At 38.6% G+C, this 24,463-nt stretch overlaps 3 long non-coding RNA genes across 3 annotated transcripts; all 3 read left to right on the top strand.

Annotated features, from left to right (window-relative positions):
• The first annotated feature begins 1,224 nt into the window (after positions 1 to 1,224).
• LOC141018532 (uncharacterized) lies at positions 1,225 to 2,514 on the top strand. The gene is made up of 4 exons (XR_012180726.1): positions 1,225 to 1,307; positions 1,441 to 1,568; positions 1,870 to 1,885; positions 2,262 to 2,514. It is a non-coding gene; the product is annotated as an uncharacterized lncRNA (long non-coding RNA).
• An 11,542-nt stretch (positions 2,515 to 14,056) lies between these two features.
• Positions 14,057 to 15,359, top strand: LOC141018131 (uncharacterized). Its single transcript, XR_012180699.1, has 4 exons — positions 14,057 to 14,155; positions 14,289 to 14,416; positions 14,718 to 14,733; positions 15,110 to 15,359. It is a non-coding gene; the product is annotated as an uncharacterized lncRNA (long non-coding RNA).
• A 5,319-nt stretch (positions 15,360 to 20,678) lies between these two features.
• Positions 20,679 to 21,982, top strand: LOC141018151 (uncharacterized). Its single transcript, XR_012180701.1, has 4 exons — positions 20,679 to 20,776; positions 20,910 to 21,037; positions 21,336 to 21,351; positions 21,730 to 21,982. It is a non-coding gene; the product is annotated as an uncharacterized lncRNA (long non-coding RNA).
• Positions 21,983 to 24,463: the final 2,481 nt, after the last annotated feature.

Genomic DNA, 24,463 nt, shown 5'->3' with positions numbered 1-24,463 from the left:
ACAGTCAAAGTAACAATTTTATGAGAAACAAGATGATCATTGTGTAAATGACATTTGTAGTGTTGGCTGTTTCTAAAAGAGACAAAGAAATTCAAGGTATTAAAATGTAAAATAAGGAAAAAATAGCTAATTCCTTCATTTGACAAGCTGCAATCATCACATTTTTGGCATTTTTGCTTGAAATTTGACAAAAAAACTCAGTGGTGAGTAACCAGCTAATCTCTGCAGCTCTAGTACAGATGACACTCTTTGTCCATCCACACAGGTGTCTCTAATTGATGTGGTTGATAAGACCTTCAGTCAGGTGTTAGTTGACTTCTATGATGTCCTCAGAACTTAATGTGCTAATAAAAATGATCACAGGGAAAGTTGTCCCAACCTAACAGGAGGACGAGGGAGGTGTCAGTCAGAACAAGACTCCCCGCCAAACATTGTATCTAGGTTGCTCAACTGTGTGAAGTCTGAGATGTTTTTGGTCACTTTTAACAAAAGCATCAAGCTGCATTTTTGACTCTCTCTGTCTGTTATTTTTTCAGATCTAATGTTTTGTTTTTGTCTTCTCCAGCTTGGTAAAGAAGAGTGGACAGACCACCAACTACAGTGGACAACGATCAGTCTCAGCATCATAATGACGGCTCTTTTGAGTGAACAGTGTTCTTTTTGAAAATATTGATTCAGCTACATCTTTGTGCTTTGCAAATCAAGAAATAATTGGATGGGTTAACATGAAGCCCTTGAGATGTGTATTGTGATCTCAGGAACAGCTGCCATTGATTTAGAAAAATGTAAAATTGCTTGATGTTGAAAACATTCCTGCTCAATAAAAAGGTGCTTTACAAAAAAGCTGTCTCTGTTTTGTGCCTGTTGTTTTAAATGATGATATGTTGCTGATATAACAAATAAATTACTTCTTGTCTTAGCAAAAACATCATGCATTGTCTTTTTAGTCATATAAACAGTTATAGGACAGAACTTCTAATGGTCACATTTTGTGAGGACATAGAGCCGGGGGATGATAAGTAGTGTTGTGTAACTTTGTGTGACTGTGAGGACAGTGAAATGTCCCGTCATGACAAAGTGAGATTAGATCAACATCTTGTCATCCATGTGCAGAACTTGACTTTGAAAAACACATTGAGAAATACAGAATGACTGGATAAGATTATTCCGTCTCCATCCTTATAAAGAGACGGGTAACTCACGACTGCTCAGCAAAGACGTCCACATCACCTCTAGATCTCACAGTGCTCACTTTGCTGTCTGTGACACCAGTTTTTTTTTGGTTCTGACAAACAAGCTGTGGAAAGGTGAGAAGTCAATTTAATCCTGATGTTACTTTAATAAATGCAAAGTCTTTTAGATGAGATGTGATGAGCTTTGACACTGGTGAATGAAGGCAGTGAATGATTCTGGATGTGGCCATTGTGATTTGTTCCTCAGGATGAAGTGTGTTATGATCTTTCTGGTGTTGACGCTGGTCGTCCTCATGGCTGAACCTGGGGAGAGTGCTCCTCAAACTGGCGGTTGTAGTGGCGCTAACAGTAATTGCGGTGGTGGCAGTGGAGGCGGCAAGTCACAACTGTTCCTACATACTGTGTTGATGTTAACAGATTGACCTCTGATTTACACAAACAGCAGGCTACTTTAGTCTGAGATCAACAAATCACACTTGACTGTACTAACTGACTACATACAACTTCATTTAGTTCTGTGTTTAGCTAAAATCTTTTATGTAGTCCTGGCATCTCAGATAATAAACCTTATACTAGTAAAGAGAGCATCATTAATGTTCTAAATGTAAAGATTTTCAAATGTGATAATATTATGCTAATGTTTATTTATGTCATTTTCATCTTTTTGTCCCTTTAGGAAACGGACGTAAAAGGTAAGTATTACTGAATATTTTCTGTTGATTTCAAACAGACGAATAAAAGAAATAAAAAGTCTGTGAAATGCCTCAAACCTGTCAAACATAGAAAGCATCAGTATTAACCAGATCCCAAGATGATGTCTTCAATTACCTTATTTTGTCCAACCCATTTAAATTCACGATGATATAATAGAGGGTAAAGAAGCAAGTCGACACATTTCAGAAGCTGGAATCAGTGAATTTCTGTCAGATTTTGCTTGAAAAATTATTGCAAAATTATTCAATTATTGAATATTTGTCAATTAAGATTCTGTTGATCAACCTCTGTTGATAATTTAACTAACTGATTCCTCTCTTTTGTTCCCCCTTCTCTAACTTGGTATGCAAACAGTGTGGAAAGATCCCAAGATGAAGTGGCCGACGACAAATTGAGGCGATACGATCAAGACTGAGTCTGTTCTTGATTTTGAAGATATAGTTTGAGCTATATCTTTGTGCTTTGCAAAGCAAGAAATAATTGGATGAGTAAACATGAAGTATTTGAGATGTAGTGACTTTAGTCACAGCTCCAACTGATGTTGAAAAATGTAAAATTGCTCGATAGTGAAAACTATCCTGCTGAATAAAGCTGCATTACAAAAGACCGTCTCTGTTTTGTGGTATTATTTAAGTGAACATGTGCTTGTAATTTTATTGGTGATGATGATCAAGAACATTGTTTTTCATTAAGACAGATGTAAATGTTTATATTAAGCAGATCTAAATAATGTGTGTTGGTGGGATCAGTTTATTAAATGAACACTCTTCCTATTTCTTTCTGTTTCTGAATGTACTTGTGTCTTCTGGCATTTCCTCCATCAATAGATGAATCATTTGGTCTATAAAGCATCAGAAAAACAATCAAAATAACAATTTTATGAGAGCCAAGATGATCATTGTGTAAATGACATTCGTACTGTTTGCTGTTTCCAAAAGAGACAAAGACATTTAAGGTAATAAAATGTAAAATGAGGGAAAAATAGCTAATTCCTTCACTTGACAAGCTGCACTCATCACATTTTGCTTGAAATTTGACAAAAAAACTCAGTGGTGAGTAACCAGCTAATCTCTGCAGCTCTAGTACAGATGACACTCTTTGTCCATCCACACAGGTGTCTCTAATTGATGTGGTTGATAAGACCTTCAGTCAGGTGTAAGTTGACTTCTATGATGTCCTCAGAACTTAAAGTGCTAATAAAAATGATCACAGGGAAAGTTGTCCCAACCTAACAGGAGGATGAGGGAGGTGTCAGTCAGTTTGTACACGTCCCCACCGGTTTGAAAGGAGGTCCAATTAAGCAACATTCAAACACATGCAGTGGCTTTAAAGTCGTGCAGTCATGTGTATTTGCATTGTGTGGCAGGCTGCTGTTGTCTTGCTGTTAGTCAGTGTCACTGTGACTTTTAACAAAAGCATCAAGCTGTATTTTTGACCCTCTCTGTTGATAATTTGACTACTTTTTTCTGATCTAATGTTTTGTTTTTCTCTTCTGTAACTTGGTAAAGAAGAGTGGAAAGATCCCCACTTACAGTGGACAACGATCAGTCTCAGCTTTATAATGACGGCTCTTTTGAGTGAACAATGTTCTTTTTGAAAATATTGATTCAGCTACATCTTTGTGCTTTGCAAAGCAAGAAATAATTGGATGGGTAAACATGAAGCCCTTGAGATGTGTGTTGTGATCTCAGGAACAGCTCCCATTGATTTAGAAAAATGTAAAATTGCTTGATGTTGAAAACATTCCTGCTCAATTAAAAGGTGCACTACAAATAAGCTGTCTCTGTTTTGTGCCTGTTGTTTTAGATGATGATATTTTGCTGATATAACAAATAAATTACTTCTTGTCTTAGCAAAAACATCATGCATTGTCTTTTTAGTCATATAAACAGTTATAGGACAGAACTTCTAATGGTCACATTTTGTGAGGCCATAGAGCCAGGGGATGATAAGTAGTGTTGTGTAACTTTGTGTGACTGTGAGGACAGTGAAATGTCCCGTCATGACAAAGTGAGATTAGATCAACATCTTGTCATCCATGTGGAGAACTTGACTTTGAAAAACACATTGAGAAATACAGAATGACTGGATAAGATTATTCCATCTCCATCCTGCTGTCTGTGACACCAGTTTTTGTTTTGGTTCTGACAAACAAGCTGTGGAAAGGTGAGAAGTCAATTTAATCCTGATGTTATTTTAATAAACGCAAAGACAATAGGATAGCATCACAACTGTGTTAGATGCAGCCATAAAACATCTCAGGTGTGTAGATGAGAACAAAATGAAGGCCGAGTTCAAAGATGGATGTGGTCCGAGCCAGGAGTGCTGTGATGGCCCCTGCCTAACTGCTTGATATTTGGGTGTTGTGGACAAGTTACTGTGTGGTACTGTTTCTCTTTGAAGGTGTTGAGGGGGACGTAGCAGTAGCCAGCCATATCACTACTGAGTAGTCATGGGTCCGAAGGTGATCATGTTTACGGGCCTGCCATCACAAGATGGTCTCTAGTTTACATTTCATTTCAGATTGTACTGTTATGTTACAAGACTTAACAATAAACTTATATACTGTATATTTCTTTTAATTCTACAAAGAGGAAGTTGACCTTTTTACCTCTCAGTTCTGAAATACCTTGTTTGTTCTTCAGTTGCTGATGAAACTGATAAATCACTTCCTTACTTAGGAAACATCAAGCATTGTCATTACATTACATTATTGTCGTTATTTTCGTACCCGGCTCAGGAATCCTACAGGCTCAATATTACGCCCAGGAACATTTAAGTCACAACTGTACATACATACTGTGCTGATGTTAACAGATTGTCCTCTGATTTACACAAACAGCAGGCTACTTTAGTCTGTGATCAACAAATCACACCTGCCTGTACTAAATTAACCAGTCAGATGTAAATGTTTATATTAAGCAAATCTAAATAATGTGTGTGTTGGTGTGATCAGTTTATTAAATGAACACTCTTCCTATTTCTTTCTGTTTCTGAATGTACTTGTGTCTCTGGTAAAGCAGCACTTTGGAAATGATTCAATTCTGGCATTTCCTCCATCAATAGATGAATCATTTGGGCTATAAAGCATCAGAAAAACAGTCAAAATAACAATTTTATGAGAGCCAAGATGATCATTGTGTAAATGACATTTGTACTGTTGGCTGTTTCCAAAATAGACAAAGACATTTAAGGTATTAAAAAGTAAAAGGAGCATGGGTGTAACTACCATATACTTTGGGGGGGACGTGTCCCATGACTACTCAGTAGTGATATGGCTGGCTACTGCTACGTCCTCCTCAACACCTTTAAAGAGAAACAGTACCACACAGTAACATGTCCACAACACCCAAATATCACACAGTTAGGCAGGGGCCGTCACAGCACTCCTGGCTTTGGAAAATACCAATCTGTCCCCCCCCCATAACATATCCAAATATGTGACATATGATATGTCCTCCTTTTATGAACCCTGGCTGTAAGTGGATCCGTCTCTTGTTATTTCCAATTTATTTTCAATTTAGGACAAACAAGGAAAACAAAACTGTATGACCACCCCCCTCCCGACTGTACACTTGGTTGCACCCATAAACGCCGGCTTCGTTTGAAAAACCGCTCAGTCCGACTGTCACTGGTGGTCATGGGCATATAAACAAATGGAGGGAGTAGCACCAAAGTGGAAAAAGCAGGACCAACAGGCGGACATTCTGTCACAGTCTGCTCATCTCCTGTCTGCTGGTATCATTCCACTCACCTGTCTCTGCTCCACTCTGCCAGTCAGCCACACCTCCTCATCAGGCCAACTCTCCACACCTGTGACAGCCCTGGCTGCATTTAAGCCTGCAACTGTCTCTGCTTCAGTGCCAGATAGTTCTTGTGTTATTCCTGACTTTCCAGCGTTTTTCCCCGGACTGATCACCTGTTGCCGACCTCGTCTCTGCCCTGGATATTACCTCAGCCTTCTGTCTTCGACCACGAGTTTCGCCTATTCCCTCCTGGTTACACACCTGCTCGGCTCTGTGGCTACACAGCTCACCACTGGACCTGTCTGCCTGCTAGGTAATCCACCTGTTGTTGGCTTTGCCTTCAGTCAGCGACGCGAGGCTCACTCCTTCTCAGATCTCGCAGATCACTGTGAGCCAAGACTTTTCACCCTGTCACTGTATAAACTGTTAAAGACTCCAGTGATAAATAAAGGTCATTACCAACTGATATCCCGTCTGCCTGTGCTGCTTTTGGGTCCTTACCATACCCGTGACACATTCGCCTTTTTTTTTCAGACGGTAAGCAACTAGACACCTAAAAAGTAATGCTATGGTCAAAACGAGCATGCTAATTTTTTAATGAATGAGAAACAATTATCACGTTTAAATGTCTGAGTATTAAAGCTAGAATAAAAATACAGATGTCATATGAAACTAGAATATATAAGGCATCCATTGGTACTAACCATGGCATGATCGCTTGTCGGAAAATGGGCTGAATAATGCTCCAAAGTTAGGCTAACTTCTGGTGGGGAAAAACTTTTAAAAGGGGTCCATTTGAACTCTGTATCATCTGTGTATGCTGTTCTTTTTTGTGTGTGTGTGTGTGTGTGTGTGTGTGTGTGTGTGTGTGTGTGTGTGTGTGTGTGTGTGTGTGTGTGTGTGTGTGTGTGATGGTTTTAAAATTCAATTGGCACTAGGCTTGGTAAGGATAAAGCTAATAACACTAGCAGCAATATAAGCAGAATATTCAATGCATCAAATTAAAATGATCATTAGGATCAGTCATTGTTCCTCTGGTGCAATAATGGTATCTGGTCACACTGCAGGCAGCACAGAGACAGAGAGAGGGACAGCCACAGGCATGATATAGGGAGAGGACACACAGAAAATAATATCTGGGGAAGGGCTCAAATTTGGACCCCCCCAATATCTATAACAAGGTTATGCCCTTGAAAAGGAGGAAAAAATAGCTAATTCCTTCTTTTGACGAGCTGCAATCATCACATTTTTGGCATTTTTGCTTGAAATTTGACAAAAAAACTCAGTGGTGAGTAACCAGCTAATCTCTGCAGCTCTAGTACAGATGACACACTTTGTCCATCCACACAGGTGTCTCTAATTGATGTGGTTGATAAGACCTTCAGTCAAGTCTATGATGTCCTCAGAACTTAAAGTGCTAATAAAAACGATCACAGGGAAAGTTGTCCCAACCTAACAGGAGGACGAGGGAGGTGTCGGTCAGAACAAGACTCCCCGCCAAACATTGTATCTAGGTTGCTCAACTGTGTGAAGTCTGAGATGTTTTTGGTCACTTTTAACAAAAGCATCAAGCTGCATTTTTGACTCTCTGTCCGTTATTTTTTCAGATCTAATGTTTTGTTTTTGTCTTCTCCAACTTGGTAAAAAAGAGTGGACAGACCACCACCTACAGTGGACAATGATCAGTCTCACCATCATAATGACGGCTCTTTTGAGTGAACAGTGTTCTTTTTGAAAATATTGACTCAGCTACATCTTTGTGCTTTGCAAAGCAAGAAATAATGGGATGGGTTAACATGAAGCCCTTGAGATGTACGTTGTGATCTCAGGAACAGCTCCTATTGATTTAGAAAAATGTAAAATTGCTTGATGTTGAAAACATTCCTGCTCAATAAAAAGGTGCTTTACAAAAAGGCTGTCTCTGTTTTGTGCCTGTTGTTTTAAATGATGATATTTTGCTGATATAACAAATAAATTACTTCTTGTCTTAGCAAAAACATAATGCATTGTCTTTTTAATTATATAAACAGTTATAGGACAGAACTTCTAATGGTCACATTTTGTGAGGCCATGGAGCCGGGGAATGATAAGTAGTGTTGTGTAACTTTGTGAGACTGTGAGGACAGTAAAATGTCCCGTCATGACAAAGTGAGATTAGATCAACATGAACACCTTGAGACATACAGAATGACTGGATAAGATTATTCCGTCTCCATCCTTATAAAGAGACGGGTAACTCACGACTGCTCAGCAAAGACGTCCACATCACCTCTAGATCTCACAGTGCTCACTTTGCTGTCTGTGACACCAGTTTTTTTTTTGGTTCTGACAAACAAGCTGTGGAAAGGTGAGAAGTCAATTTAATCCTGATGTTACTTTAATAAATGCAAAGTCTTTTAGATGAGATGTGATGAGCTTTGACACTGGTGAATGAAGGCAGTGAATGATTCTGGATGTGACCACTGTGATTTGTTCCTCAGGATGAAGTGTGTTATGATCTTTGTGGTGTTGACGCTGGTCGTCCTCATGGCTGAACCCGGGGAGAGTGCTCCTCAAACTGGAGGTTGTGGCAGTGCTAACAGTAATTGCGTTGATGGCGCTGGACACGGCAAGTCACAAGTGTTCCTACATACTGAGTTGATGTTAACAGATTGACCTCTGATTTACACAAACAGCAGGCTACTTTAGTTTGAGATCAACAAATCACACTGGACTGTTCTAAGTGACTACATACATACAACTTTATGTAGTCCTGGCATCTCAGATAATAAACCTTATACTAGTAAAGAGAGCATCATTAATGTTCTAAATGTAAAGATTTTCAAATGTGATAATATTATACTAATGTTTATTTATGTCATTTTCATCTTTTTGTCCCTTTAGGAAACGGACGTAAAAGGTAAGTATTACTGAATATTTTCTGTTGATTTCAAACAGACGAATAAAAGAAATAAAAAGTCTTTGTGAAATGCCTCAAACCTGTCAAACATAGAAAGCATCAGTATTAACCGGATCCCAAGATGATGTCTTCAATTACCTTATTTTGTCCAACCCATTTAAATTCACGATGATATAATAGAGGGTAAAGAAGCAAGTCGACATATTTCAGAAGCTGGAATCAGTGAATTTCTGTCAGATTTTGCTTGAAAAATTATTGCAAAATTATTCAATTATTGAATATTTGTCAATTAAGATTCTGTTGATCGACCTCTGTTGATAATTTAACTAACTGATTCCTCTCTTTTGTTCCCCCTTCTCTAACTTGGTATGCAAACAGTGTGGAAAGATCCCAAGATGAAGTGGCCGACGACAAATTGAGGCTTTACGATCAAGACTGAGTCTGTTCTTGATTTTGAAGATATAGTTTGAGCTATATCTTTGTGCTTTGCAAAGCAAGAAATAATTGGATGAGTAAACATGAAGTCTTTGAGATGTAGTGACTTTAGTCACAGCTCTAACTGATGTTGAAAAATGTAAAATTGCTTGATAGTGAAAACTATCCCGCTGAATAAAGCTGCATTACAAAAGACCGTCTCTGTTTTGTGGTATTATTTAAGTGAACATGTGCTTGTAATTTTATTGGTGATGATGATCAAGAACATTGTTTTTCATTAAGACAGATGTAAATGTTTATATTAAGCAGATCTAAATAATGTGTGTTGGTGTGATCAGTTTATTAAATGAACACTCTTCCTATTTCTTTCTGTTTCTGAATGTACTTGTGTCTCTGGTAAAGCAGCACTTTGGAAATGATTCAATTCTGGCATTTCCTCCATCAATAGATGAATCATTTGGTCTATAAAGCATCAGAAAAACAGTCAAAATAACAATTTTATGAGAAACAAGATGATCATTGTGTAAATGACATTCGTACTGTTTGCTGTTTCCAAAAGAGACAAAGACATTCGAGGTATTAAAATGTAAAATGAGGAAAAAATAGCTAATTCCTTCATTTGACAAGCTGCAATCATCACATTTTGCTTGAAGTTTGACAAAAAAACTCAGTGGTGAGTAACCAGCTAATCTCTGCAGCTCTAGTACAGATGACACTCTTTGTCCATCCACACAGGTGTCTGTAATTGATGTGGTTGATAAGACCTTCAGTCAGGTGTAAGTTGACTTCTATGATGTCCTCAGAACTTAATGTGCTAATAAAAATGATCACAGGGAAAGTTGTCCCAACCTAACAGGAGGATGAGGGAGGTGTCAGTCAGTTTGTACACGTCCACACCGGTTTGACAGGAGGTCCAGTTAAGCAACATTCAAACACATGCAGTGGCTTTAAAGTCGTGCAGTCATGTGTATTTGCGTTGTGTGGCAGGCTGCTGTTGTCTGGCTGTTAGTCAGTGTCACTGTGACTTTTAGCAAAAGCATCAAGCTGTATTTTTGACTCTCTGTTGCTAATTTGACTACTTTTTTCAGATCTAATGTTTTGTTTTTCTCTTCTGTAACTTGGTAAAGAAGAGTGGAAAGACCCCCACCTACAGTGGACAACGATCAGTCTCAGCTTCATAATGACGGCTCTTTTGAGTGAACAGTGTTCTTTTTGAAAATATTGATTCAGCTACATCTTTGTGCTTTGCAGAGCAAGAAATAATTGGATGCGTAAAAAAAAAAGCCCTTGAGATGTGCGTTGTGATCTCAGGAACAGCTGCCATTGATTTAGAAAAATGTAAAATTGATTGATGTTGAAAACATTCCTGCTCAATAAAAAGGTGCACTACAAATAAGCTGTCTCTGTTTTGTGCCTGTTGTTTTAAATGATGATATTTTGCTGATATAACAAATAAATTACTTCTTGTCTTAGCAAAAACATCATGCATTGTCTTTTTAGTCATATAAACAGTTATAGGACAGAACTTCTAATGGTCACATTTTGTGAGGCCATAGAGCCGGGGGATGATAAGTAGTGTTGTGTAACTTTGTGTGACTGTGAGGACAGTGAAATGTCCCGTCATGACAAAGTGAGATTAGATCAACATCTTGTCGTCCATGTGGAGAACTCGACATTGCAAAACACATTGAGAAATACAGAATGACTGGATAAGATTATTCCATCTCCATCCTGCTGTCTGTGACACCAGTTTTTGTTTTGGTTCTGACAAACAAGCTGTGGAAAGGTGAGAAGTCAATTTAATCCTGATGTTATTTTAATAAACGCAAAGACAATAGGATAGCATCACAACTGTGTTAGATGCAGCCATAAAACATCTCAGGTGTGTAGATGAGAACAAAATGAAGGCCGAGTTCAAAGATGGATGTGGTCCGAGCCACGAGTGCTGTGACGGCCCCTGCCTAACTGCTTGATATTTGGGTGTTGTGGACAAGTTACTGTGTGGTACTGTTTCTCTTTGAAGGTGTTGAGGAGGACGTAGCAGTAGCCAGCCATATCACTACTGAGTAGTCATGGGTCCGAAGGTGATCATGTTTACGGGCCTGCCATCACAAGATGGTCTCTAGTTTACATTTCATTTCAGATTGTACTGTTATGTTACAAGACTTAACAATAAACTTATATACTGTATATTTCTTTTAATTCTACAAAGAGGAAGTTGACCTTTTTACCTCTCAGTTCTGAATTACCTTGTTTGTTCTTCAGTTGCTGATGAAACTGATAAATCACTTCCTTACTTAGGAAACATCATGCATTGTCATTACATTACATTATTGTCGTTATTTTCGTACCCGGCTCAGGAATCCTACAGGCTCAATATTACGCCCAAGAACATTTAAGTCACAAATGTACATACATACTGTGTTGATGTTAACAGATTGTCCTGTGATTTACACAAACAGCAGGCTACTTTAGTCTGTGATCAACAAATCACACCTGCCTGTACTAAATTAACCAGTCAGATGTAAATGTTTATATTAAGCAAATCTAAATAATGTGTGTGTTGGTGTGATCAGTTTATTAAATGAACACTCTTCCTATTTCTTTCTGTTTCTGAATGTACTTGTGTCTCTGGTAAAGCAGCACTTTGGAAATGATGCAATTCTGGCATTTCCTCCATCAATAGATGAATCATTTGGGTTATAAAGCATCAGAAAAACGGTCAAAATAACAATTTTATGAGAGCCAAGATAATCATTGTGTACATGACATTTGTACTGTTGGCTGTTTCCAAAATAGACAAAGACATTTAAGGTATTAAAAAGTAAAAGGAGCATGGGCATAACTACCATATACTTTGGGGGGGACGTGTCCCATGACTACTCAGTAGTGATATGGCTGGCTACTGCTACGTCCTCCTTAACACCTTTAAAGAGAAACAGTACCACACAGTAACTTGTCCACAACACCCAAATATCACACAGTTAGGCAGGGGCCTTCACAGCACTCCTGGCTTGGGAAAATACCAATCTGTCCCCCCCAATAATATATCTAAATATGTGACATATGATATGTCCTCCTTTTATGAACCCTGGCTGTAAGTGGATCCGTCTCTTGTTATTTCCGATTTATTTTCAATTTAGGAAAAACAAGGAAAACAAAACTGTGTGACCACCCCCCTCCCGACTGTACACTTGGTTGCACCCGTAAACGCCGGCTTCGTTTGAAAAATCGCTCAGTCCGACTGTCACTCGTGGTCATGGGCATATAAACAAATGGAGGGAGTAGCACCAAAGCAGAAAAAGCAGGACCAACAGGCGGACATTCGCCTTTTTTTCAGACGGTAAGCAACTAGACACCTAAAAAGTAGTGCTATGGTCAAAACGAGAGTGCTAATTTTTTAATGAATGTGAAACAATTATTGTGTTTAAATGTCTGAGTATTAAAGCTAGAATAAAAATACAGATATCATATGAAACTATAATATATAAGGCATCCATTGGTACCAACCATGGCATGATCGCTTGTCGGAAAATGGGCTGAATAATGCTCCAAATTTAGGCTAAATTCTGGTGGGGAAAAACTTTTAAAAGGGGTCCATTTGAACTCTGTATCATTTGTGTGTGCTGTTCTTTTTTCTCCATCTCCCCCCTGTGTCGTGTGAGTGTGTGTGTGATTGATGGTTTTAAAATTCAATTGGCACTTAAACAGGCTTGGTAAGGTTAAAGCAAATAACACTAGCAGCAATAAAAGCAGAATACTTAACGCATCAAATTAAAATGATCATTAGGATCAGTCATTGTTCCTCTGGTGCAATAATGGTATCTGCTCACAATGCAGGCAGCACAGAGAGACAGAGAGAGGGACAGTCACAGGCATGATATAGGGAGAGGACACACAGAAAATAATATCCGGGGAAGGGCTCAAATTTGGACCCCCCAATATCTATACCACGGTTACGCCCTTGAAAAGGAGGAAAAAATAGCTAATTCCTTCATTTGACAAGCTGCAATCATCACACTTTTGGCATTTTTGCTTGAAATTTGACCAAAAAAAACTCAGTGGTGAGTAACCAGCTAATCTCTGCAGCTCTAGTACAGATGACACTCTTTGTCCATCCACACAGGTGTCTGTAATTGATGTGGTTGATAAGACCTTCAGTCAGGTGTTAGTTGACTTCTATGATGTCCTCAGAACTTAATGTGCTAATAAAAATGATCACAGGTAAAGTTGTCCCAACCTAACAGGAGGACGAGGGAGGTGTCAGTCGGAACAAGACTCTCTGCCAAACATTGTATCTAGGTTGCTCAACTGTGTGAAGTCTGAGATGTTTTTGGTCACTTTTAACAAAAGCATCAAGCTGCATTTTTGACTCTCTCTGTCTGTTATTTTTTCAGATCTAATGTTTTGTTTTTCTCTTCTGTAACTTGGTAAAGAAGAGTGGAAAGATCCCCACCTACAGTGGACAACGATCAGTCTCAGCTTCATAATGACGGCTCTTTTGAGTGAACAGTGTTCTTTTTGAAAATATTGATTCAGCTACATCTTTGTGCTTTGCAAAGCAAGAAATAATTGGATGGGTTAACATGAAGCCCTTGAGATGTGTGTTGTGATCTCAGGAACAGCTCCCATTGATTTAGAAAAATGTAAAATTGCTTGATGTTGAAAACATTCCTGCTCAATAAAAAGGTGCTTTACAAAAAGGCTGTCTCTGTTTTGTGCCTGTTGTTTTAAATGATGATATTTTGCTGATATAACAAATAAATTACTTCTTGTCTTAGCAAAAACATCATGCATTGTCTTTTTAGTCATATAAACAGTTATAGGACAGAACTTCTAATGGTCACATTTTGTGAGGCCATAGAGCCGGGGAATGATAAGTAGTGTTGTGTAACTTTGTGCGACTGTGAGGACAGTGAAATGTCCTGTCATGACAAAGTGAGATTAGATCAACATCTTGTCATCCATGTGGAGAACTTGACTTTGAAAAACACATTGAGAAATACAGAATGACTGGATAAGATTATTCCGTCTCCATCCTTATAAAGAGACGGGTAACTCACGACTGCTCAGCAAAGACGTCCACATCACCTCTAGATCTCACAGTGCTCACTTTGCTGTCTGTGACACCAGTTTTTTTTTGGTTCTGACAAACAAGCTGTGGAAAGGTGAGAAGTCAATTTAATCCTGATGTTACTTTAATAAATGCAAAGTCTTTTAGATGAGATGTGATGAGCTTTGACACTGGTGAATGAAGGCAGTGAATGATTCTGGATGTGGCCATTGTGATTTGTTCCTCAGGATGAAGTGTGTTATGATCTTTCTGGTGTTGACGCTGGTCGTCCTCATGGCTGAACCCGGGGAGAGTGCTCCTCAAACTGGCGGTTGTAGTGGCGCTAACAGTAATTGCGGTGGTGGCAAAGGAGGCGGCAAGTCACAAATGTTCCTACATACTGTGTTGATGTTAACAGATTGACCTCTGATTTACACAAACAGCAGGCTACTTTAGTCTGAGATCAACAAATCACACTTGACTGTACTAACTGACTACATACAACTTCATTTAGTTCTGTGTTTAGCTAAAATCTTTTATGTAGTCCTGGCATCTCAGATAATAAACCTTATACTAGTAAAGAGAGCATCATTAATGTTCTAAATGTAAAGATTTTCAAATGTGATAATATTATGCTAATGTTTATTTATGTCATTTTCATCTTTTTGTCCCTTTAGGAAACGGACGTAAAAGGTAAGTATTACTGAATATTTTCTGTTGATTTCAAACAGACGAATAAAAGAAATAAAAAGTCTGTGAAATGCCTCAAACCTGTCAAACATAGAAAGCATCAGTATTAACCAGATCCCAAGATGATGTCTTCAATTACCTTATTTTGTCCAACCCATTTAAATTCACGATGATATAATAGAGGGTAAAGAAGCAAGTCGACACATTTCAGAAGCTGGAATCAGTGAATTTCTGTCAGATTTTGCTTGAAAAATTATTGCAAAATTATTCAATTATTGAATATTTGTCAATTAAGATTCTGTTGATCAACCTCTGTTGATAATTTAACTAACTGATTCCTCTCTTTTGTTCCCCCTTCTCTAACTTGGTATGCAAACAGTGTGGAAAGATCCCAAGATGAAGTGGCCGACGACAAATTGAGGCGATACGATCAAGACTGAGTCTGTTCTTGATTTTGAAGATATAGTTTGAGCTATATCTTTGTGCTTTGCAAAGCAAGAAATAATTGGATGAGTAAACATGAAGTCTTTGAGATGTAGTGACTTTAGTCACAGCTCCAACTGATGTTGAAAAATGTAAAATTGCTTGATAGTGAAAACTATCCTGCTGAATAAAGCTGCATTACAAAAGACCGTCTCTGTTTTGTGGTATTATTTAAGTGAACATGTGCTTGTAATTTTATTGGTGATGATGATCAAGAACATTGTTTTTCATTAAGACAGATGTAAATGTTTATATTAAGCAGATCTAAATAATGTGTGTTGGTGGGATCAGTTTATTAAATGAACACTCTTCCTATTTCTTTCTGTTTCTGAATGTACTTGTGTCTTCTGGCATTTCCTCCATCAATAGATGAATCATTTGGTCTATAAAGCATCAGAAAAACAGTCAAAATAACAATTTTATGAGAGCCAAGATGATCATTGTGTAAATGACATTCGTACTGTTTGCTGTTTCCAAAAGAGACAAAGACATTTAAGGTATTAAAATGTAAAATGAGGGAAAAATAGCTAATTCCTTCATTTGACAAGCTGCAATCATCACATTTTGCTTGAAATTTGACAAAAAAACTCAGTGGTGAGTAACCAGCTAATCTCTGCAGCTCTAGTACAGATGACACTCTTTGTCCATCCACACAGGTGTCTCTAATTGATGTGGTTGATAAGACCTTCAGTCAGGTGTAAGTTGACTTCTATGATGTCCTCAGAACTTAAAGTGCTAATAAAAATGATCACAGGGAAAGTTGTCCCAACCTAACAGGAGGATGAGGGAGGTGTCAGTCAGTTTGTACACGTCCACACCGGTTTGAAAGGAGGTCCAATTAAGCAACATTCAAACACATGCAGTGGCTTTAAAGTCGTGCAGTCATGTGTATTTGCATTGTGTGGCAGGCTGCTGTTGTCTTGCTGTTAGTCAGTGTCACTGTGACTTTTAACAAAAGCATCAAGCTGTATTTTTGACCCTCTCTGTTGATAATTTGACTACTTTTTTCTGATCTAATGTTTTGTTTTTCTCTTCTGTAACTTGGTAAAGAAGAGTGGAAAGATCCCCACTTACAGTGGACAACGATCAGTCTCAGCTTTATAATGACGGCTCTTTTGAGTGAACAATGTTCTTTTTGAAAATATTGATTCAGCTACATCTTTGTGCTTTGCAAAGCAAGAAATAATTGGATGGGTAAACATGAAGCCCTTGAGATGTGTGTTGTGATCTCAGGAACAGCTCCCATTGATTTAGAAAAATGTAAAATTGATTGATGTTGAAAACATTCCTGCTCAATTAAAAGGTGCACTACAAATAAGCTGTCTCTGTTTTGTGCCTGTTGTTTTAGATGATGATATTTTGCTGATATAACAAATAAATTACTTCTTGTCTTAGCAAAAACATCATGCATTGTCTTTTTAGTCATATAAACAGTTATAGGACAGAACTTCTAATGGTCACATTTTGTGAGGCCATAGAGCCAGGGGATGATAAGTAGTGTTGTGTAACTTTGTGTGACTGTGAGGACAGTGAAATGTCCCGTCATGACAAAGTGAGATTAGATCAACATCTTGTCGTCCATGTGGAGAACTTGACTTTGAAAAACACATTGAGAAATACAGAATGACTGGATAAGATTATTCCATCTCCATCCTGCTGTCTGTGACACCAGTTTTTGTTTTGGTTCTGACAAACAAGCTGTGGAAAGGTGAGAAGTCAATTTAATCCTGATGTTATTTTAATAAACGCAAAGACAATAGGATAGCATCACAACTGTGTTAGATGCAGCCATAAAACATCTCAGGTGTGTAGATGAGAACAAAATGAAGGCCGAGTTCAAAGATGGATGTGGTCCGAGCCACGAGTGCTGTGATGGCCCCTGCCTAACTGCTTGATATTTGGGTGTTGTGGACAAGTTACTGTGTGGTACTGTTTCTCTTTGAAGGTGTTGAGGGGGACGTAGCAGTAGCCAGCCATATCACTACTGAGTAGTCATGGGTCCGAAGGTGATCATGTTTACGGGCCTGCCATCACAAGATGGTCTCTAGTTTACATTTCATTTCAGATTGTACTGTTATGTTACAAGACTTAACAATAAACTTATATACTGTATATTTCTTTTAATTCTACAAAGAGGAAGTTGACCTTTTTACCTCTCAGTTCTGAAATACCTTGTTTGTTCTTCAGTTGCTGATGAAACTGATAAATCACTTCCTTACTTAGGAAACATCATGCATTGTCATTACATTACATTATTGTCGTTATTTTCGTACCCGGCTCAGGAATCCTACAGGCTCAATATTACGCCCAGGAACATTTAAGTCACAACTGTACATACATACTGTGCTGATGTTAACAGATTGTCCTCTGATTTACACAAACAGCAGGCTACTTTAGTCTGTGATCAACAAATCACACCTGCCTGTACTAAATTAACCAGTCAGATGTAAATGTTTATATTAAGCAAATCTAAATAATGTGTGTGTTGGTGTGATCAGTTTATTAAATGAACACTCTTCCTATTTCTTTCTGTTTCTGAATGTACTTGTGTCTCTGGTAAAGCAGCACTTTGGAAATGATTCAATTCTGGCATTTCCTCCATCAATAGATGAATCATTTGGGCTATAAAGCATCAGAAAAACGGTCAAAATAACAATTTTATGAGAGCCAAGATGATCATTGTGTAAATGACATTTGTACTGTTGGCTGTTTCCAAAATAGACAAAGACATTTAAGGTATTAAAAAGTAAAAGGAGCATGGGCATAACTACCATATACTTTGGGGGGGACGTGTCCCATGACTACTCAGTAGTGATATGGCTGGCTACTGCTACGTCCTCCTCAACACCTTTAAAGAGAAACAGTACCACACAGTAACTTGTCCACAACACCCAAATATCACACAGTTAGGCAGGGGCCGTCACAGCACTCCTGGCTTGGGAAAATACCAATCTGTCCCCCCCAATAATATATCTAAATATGTGACATATGATATGTCCTCCTTTTATGAACCCTGGCTGTAAGTGGATCCGTCTCTTGTTATTTCCGATTTATTTTCAATTTAGGAAAAACAAGGAAAACAAAACTGTGTGACCACCCCCCTCCCGACTGTACACTTGGTTGCACCCGTAAACGCCGGCTTCGTTTGAAAAACCGCTCAGTCCGACTGTCACTGGTGGTCATGGGCATATAAACAAATGGAGGGAGTAGCACCAAAGTGGAAAAAGCAGGACCAACAGGCGGACATTCTGTCACAGTCTGCTCATCTCCTGTCTGCTGGTATCATTCCACTCACCTGTCTCTGCTCCACTCTGCCAGTCAGCCACACCTCCTCATCAGGCCAACTCTCCACACCTGTGACAGCCCTGGCTGCATTTAAGCCTGCAACTGTCTCTGCTTCAGTGCCAGATAGTTCTTGTGTTATTCCTGACTTTCCAGCGTTTTTCCCCGGACTGATCACCTGTTGCCGACCTCGTCTCTGCCCTGGATATTACCTCAGCCTTCTGTCTTCGACCACGAGTTTCGCCTATTCCCTCCTGGTTACACACCTGCTCGGCTCTGTGGCTACACAGCTCACCACTGGACCTGTCTGCCTGCTAGGTAATCCACCTGTTGTTGGCTTTGCCTTCAGTCAGCGACGCCAGGCTCACTCCTTCTCAGATCTCGCAGATCACTGTGAGCCAAGACTTTTCACCCTGTCACTGTATAAACTGTTAAAGACTCCAGTGATAAATAAAGGTCACTACCAACTGATATCCCGTCTGCCTGTGCTGCTTTTGGGTCCTTACCATACCCGTGACACATTCGCCTTTTTTTTTCAGACGGTAAGCAACTAGACACCTAAAAAGTAGTGCTATGGTCAAAACGAGAGTGCTAATTTTTAATGAATGTGAAACAATTATCGCGTTTAAATGTCTCAGTATTAAAGCTCGAATAAAAATACAGATATCATATGAAACTAGAATATATATAAGGCATCCATTGGTACCAACCATGGCATGATCGCTTGTCGGAAAATGGGCTGAATAATGCTCCAAAGTTAGGCTAAATTCTGGTGGGGGGAGAAACTTTTAAAAGGGGTCCATTTGAACTGTGTGTGTGTGTTGGTTTTAAAATTCAATTGGCACTTAAACAGGCTTGGTAAGGTTAAAGCTAATAACACTAGCAGCAATATAAGCAGAATATTCAATGCATCAAATTAAAATGATCATTAGGATCAGTCATTGTTCCTCTGGTACAATAATGGTATCTGGTCACACTGCAGGCAGCACAGAGAGAGAGAGAGAGGGACAGCCACAGGCATGATATAGGGAGAGGACACACAGAAAATAATATCCGGGGAAGGGATCAAATTTGGACCCCCCAATATCTATACCACGGTTACGGCCTTGAAAAGGAGGAAAAAATAGCTAATTCCTTCATTTGGCATTTTTGCTTGAAATTTGACAAAAAAACTCAGTGGTGAGTAACCAGCTAATCTCTGCAGCTCTAGTACAGATGACACTCTTTGTCCATCCACACAGGTGTCTGTAATTGATGTGGTTGATAAGACCTTCAGTCAGGTGTTAGTTGACTTCTATGATGTCCTCAGAACTTAATGTGCTAATAAAAATGATCACAGGTAAAGTTGTCCCAACCTAACAGGAGGACGAGGGAGGTGTCAGTCAGAACAAGACTCCCCGCCAAACATTGTATCAAGGTTGCTCAACTGTGTGAAGTCTGAGATGTTTGGTCACTTTTAACAAAAGCATCAAGCTGCATTTTTGACTCTCTCTGTCTGTTATTTTTTCAGATCTAATGTTTTGTTTTTCTCTTCTGTAACTTGGTAAAGAAGAGTGGAAAGATCCCCACCTACAGTGGACAACGATCAGTCTCAGCTTCATAATGACGGCTCTTTTGAGTGAACAGTGTTCTTTTTGAAAATATTGATTCAGCTACATCTTTGTGCTTTGCAAAGCAAGAAATAATTGGATGGGTTAACATGAAGCCCTTGAGATGTGTGTTGTGATCTCAGGAACAGCTCCCATTGATTTAGAAAAATGTAAAATTGCTTGATGTTGAAAACATTCCTGCTCAATAAAAAGGTGCTTTACAAAAAGGCTGTCTCTGTTTTGTGCCTGTTGTTTTAAATGATGATATTTTGCTGATATAACAAATAAATTACTTCTTGTCTTAGCAAAAACATCATGCATTGTCTTTTTAGTCATATAAACAGTTATAGGACAGAACTTCTAATGGTCACATTTTGTGAGGCCAAGAGCCGGGGGATGATAAGTAGTGTTGTGTAACTTTGTGTGACTGTGAGGACAGTAAAATGTCCCGTCATGACAAAGTGAGATTAGATCAACATCTTGTCATCCATGTGCAGAACTTGACTTTGAAAAACACATTGAGAAATACAGAATGACTGGATAAGATTATTCCATCTCCATCCTTATAAAGAGACGGGTAACTCACGACTGCTCAGCAAAGACGTCCACATCACCTCTAGATCTCACAGTGCTCACTTTGCTGTCTGTGACACCAGTTTTTTTTTTGGTTCTGACAAACAAGCTGTGGAAAGGTGAGCAGTCAATTTAATCCTGATGTTACTTTAATAAATGCAAAGTCTTTTAGATGAGATGTGATAAGCTTTGACACTGGTGAATGAAGGCAGTGAATGATTCTGGATGTGGCCATTGTGATTTGTTCCTCAGGATGAAGTGTGTTATGATCTTTCTGGTGTTGACGCTGGTCGTCCTCATGGCTGAACCCGGGGAGAGTGCTCCTCAAACTGGAGGCTGTGGCGGCGCTAACAGTAATTGCGGTGGTGGCAGTGGAGGCGGCAAGTCACAAGTGTTCCTAAAAACTGTGTTGATGTTAAGAGATTGACCTCTGATTTACACAAACAGCAGGCTACTTTATTCTGAGATCAACAAATCACACTTGACTGTACTAACTGACTACATACAACTTCATTTAGTTCTGTGTTTAGCTAAAATCTTTTATGTAGTCCTGGCATCTCAGATAATAAACCTTATACTAGTAAAGAGAGCATCAATGTTCTAAATGTAAAGATTTTCAAATGTGATAATATTATACTAATGTTTATTTATGTCATTTTCATCTTTTTGTCCCTTTAGGAAACGGACGTAAAAGGTAAGTATTACTGAATATTTTCTGTTGATTTCAAACAGACGAATAAAAGACATAAAAAGACTTTGTGAAATGCCTCAAACCTGTCAAACATAGAAAGCATCAGTATTAACCAGATCCCAAGTTGATGTCTTCAATTACCTTATTTTGTCCAACCCATTTAAAGTCAAGGTGATATAATAGAGGGTAAAGAAGCAAGTCGACACATTTCAGAAGCTGGAATCAGTGAATTTCTGTCAGATTTTGCTTGAAAAATGATTGCAAAATTATTCAATTATTGAATATTTGACAATTAAGATTCTGTTGATCGACCTCTGTTGATAATTTAACTAACTGATTCCTCTCTTTTGTTCCCCCTTCTCTAACTTGGTATGCAAACAGTGTGGAAAGATCCCAAGATGAAGTGGCCGACGATAAATTGAGGCGATACGATCAAGACTGAGTCTGTTCTTGATTTTGAAGATATAGTTTGAGTTATATCTTTGTGCTTTGCAAAGCAAGAAATAATTGGATGAGTAAACATGAAGTCTTTGAGATGTAGTGACTTTAGTCACAGCTCCAACTGATGTTGAAAAATTTAAAATTGCTTGATAGTGAAAACTATCCTGCTGAATAAAGCTGCATTACAAAAGACCGTCTCTGTTTTGTGGTGTTATTTAAGTGAACATGTGCTTGTAATTTTATTGGTGATGATGATCAAGAACATTGTTTTTCATTAAGTCAGAGGTAAATGTTTATATTAAGTAGATCTAAATAATGTGTGTGTTGGTGTGATCAGTTTATTAAATGAACACTCTTCCTATTTCTTTCTGTTTCTGAATGTACTTGTGTCTCTGGTAAAGCAGCACTTTGGAAATGATTCAATTCTGGCATTTCCTCCATCAATAGATGAATCATTTGGTCTATAAAGCATCAGAACAACAGTCAAAATAACAATTTTATGTGAAACAAGATGATCATTGTGTAAATGACATTCGTACTGTTTCCAAAAGAGACAAAGACATTCAAGGTATTAAAATGTAAAATGAGGAAAAAATAGCTAATTCCTTCATTTGACAAGCTGCAATCATCACATTTTGCTTGAAATTTGACAAAAAAAACTCAGTGGTGAGTAACCAGCTCATCTCTGCAGCTCTAGTACAGATGACACTCTTTGTCCATCCACACAGGTGTCTCTAATTGATGTGGTTGATAAGACCTTCAGTCAGGTGTAAGTTGACTTCTATGATGTCCTCAGAACTTAAAGTGCTAAAAAAAATGATCACAGGGAAAGTTGTCCCAACCTAACAGGAGGACAAGGGAGGTGTCAGTCAGTTTGTACACGTCCACACTGATTTGAAAGGAGGTCCAGTTAAGCAACATTCAAACACATGCAGTGGCTTTAAAGTCATGCAGTCATGTGTATTTGCGTTGTGTGGCAGGCTGCTGTTGTCTGGCTGTTAGTCAGTGTCACTGTGACTTTTAGCAAAAGCATCAAGCTGTATTTTTGACTCTCTGTTGATAATTTGACTACTTTTTTCAGATCTAATGTTTTGTTTTTCTCTTCTGTAACTTGGTAAAGAAGAGTGGAAAGACCCCCACCTACAGTGGACAACGATCAGTCTCAGCTTCTCTTTTGAGTGAACAGTGGCCTTTTTGAAAACATTGATTCAGCTATATCTTTGTGCATTGCAAAGCAAGAAATAATTGGATGGGTAAACATGAAGCCCTTGAGATGTGTGTTGTGATCTCAGGAACAGCTCCCATTGATTTAGAAAAATGTAAAATTGCTTGATGTTGAAAACATTCCTGCTGAATAAAAAGGTGCATTACAAAAAGGCTGTCTCTGTTTTGTGCCTGTTGTTTTAAATGATGATATTTTGCTGATATAAATAAATTGCTTCTTGTCTTAGCAAAAACATCATGCATTGTCTTTTTAGTCATATAAACAGTTATAGGACAGAACTTCTTATGGTCACATTTTGTGAGGCCATAGAGCCGGGGGATGATAAGTAGTGTTGTGTAACTTTGTGTGACTGTGAGGACAGTGAAATGTCCCGTCATGACAAAGTGAGATTAGATCAACATCTTGTCGTCCATGTGGAGAACTCAACATTGCAAAACACATTGAGAAATACAGAATGACTGGATAAGATTATTCCGTCTCCATCCTTATAAAGAGACGGGTAACTCACGACTGCTCAGCAAAGACGTACACATCACCTCTAGATCTCACAGTGCTCACTTTGCATTCTGTGACACCAGTTTTTTTTTGGTTCTGACAAACAAGCTGTGGAAAGGTGAGCAGTCAATTTAATCCTGATGTTACTTTAATAAATGCAAAGTCTTTTAGATGAGATGTGATGAGCTTTGACACTGGAGAATGAAGGCAGTGAATGATTCTGGATGTGGCCACTGTGATTTGTTCCTCAGGATGAAGTGTGTTATGATCTTTGTGGTGTTGACGCTGGTCGTCCTCATGGCTGAACCCGGGGAGAGTGCCCCTCAAACTGGTGGTTGTCGCGGCGCTGGCAGTAATTGCAGTGGTGGCAAAAGAGGCGGCAAGTCACAAGTGTTCCTACATACTGTGTTGATGTTAACAGATTGACCTCTGATTTACACAAACAGCAGGCTACTTTAGTCTGAGATCAACAAATCACACTTGACTGTACTAACTGACTACATACAACTTCATTTAGTTCTGTGTTTAGCTAAAATGTTTTATTTAGTCCTGGCATCTCAGATAATAAACCTAAAACTAAGTAAAGAGAGCATCATTAATGTTCTAAATGCAAAGATGTTCAAATATGATAATAATATACTGATGTTTATTTATGTCATTTTCATTTTTTTTCCCCTGTAGGACTTCCACTTCCACCTCCACCTCCACCTACACCTCCACCTCCACCTCCACCTCCACCTCCAACGTAAGTATTACTGAATATTTTCTGTTGATTTCAAACAGTCAAATAAAAGAAATAAAAAGTCTGTGAAATGCCTCAAACCTATCAAACATAGCAAGCATCAGTATTTACCAGATCCCAAGTTGATGTCTTCAAGTACCTTACTTTGTCCAACCCATCTAAATTCACGATGATATAATAGAGGGTAAAGAAGCAAGTCGACACATTTCAGA

This window comes from Pagrus major, chromosome 22 (genome assembly GCF_040436345.1).
Source record: "Pagrus major chromosome 22, Pma_NU_1.0".
In the NCBI taxonomy this organism is placed as follows: domain Eukaryota; kingdom Metazoa; phylum Chordata; class Actinopteri; order Spariformes; family Sparidae; genus Pagrus; species Pagrus major.
Note: the sequence above shows the minus strand (reverse complement) of the source record. Positions and strands in the feature narration are given on the sequence as shown.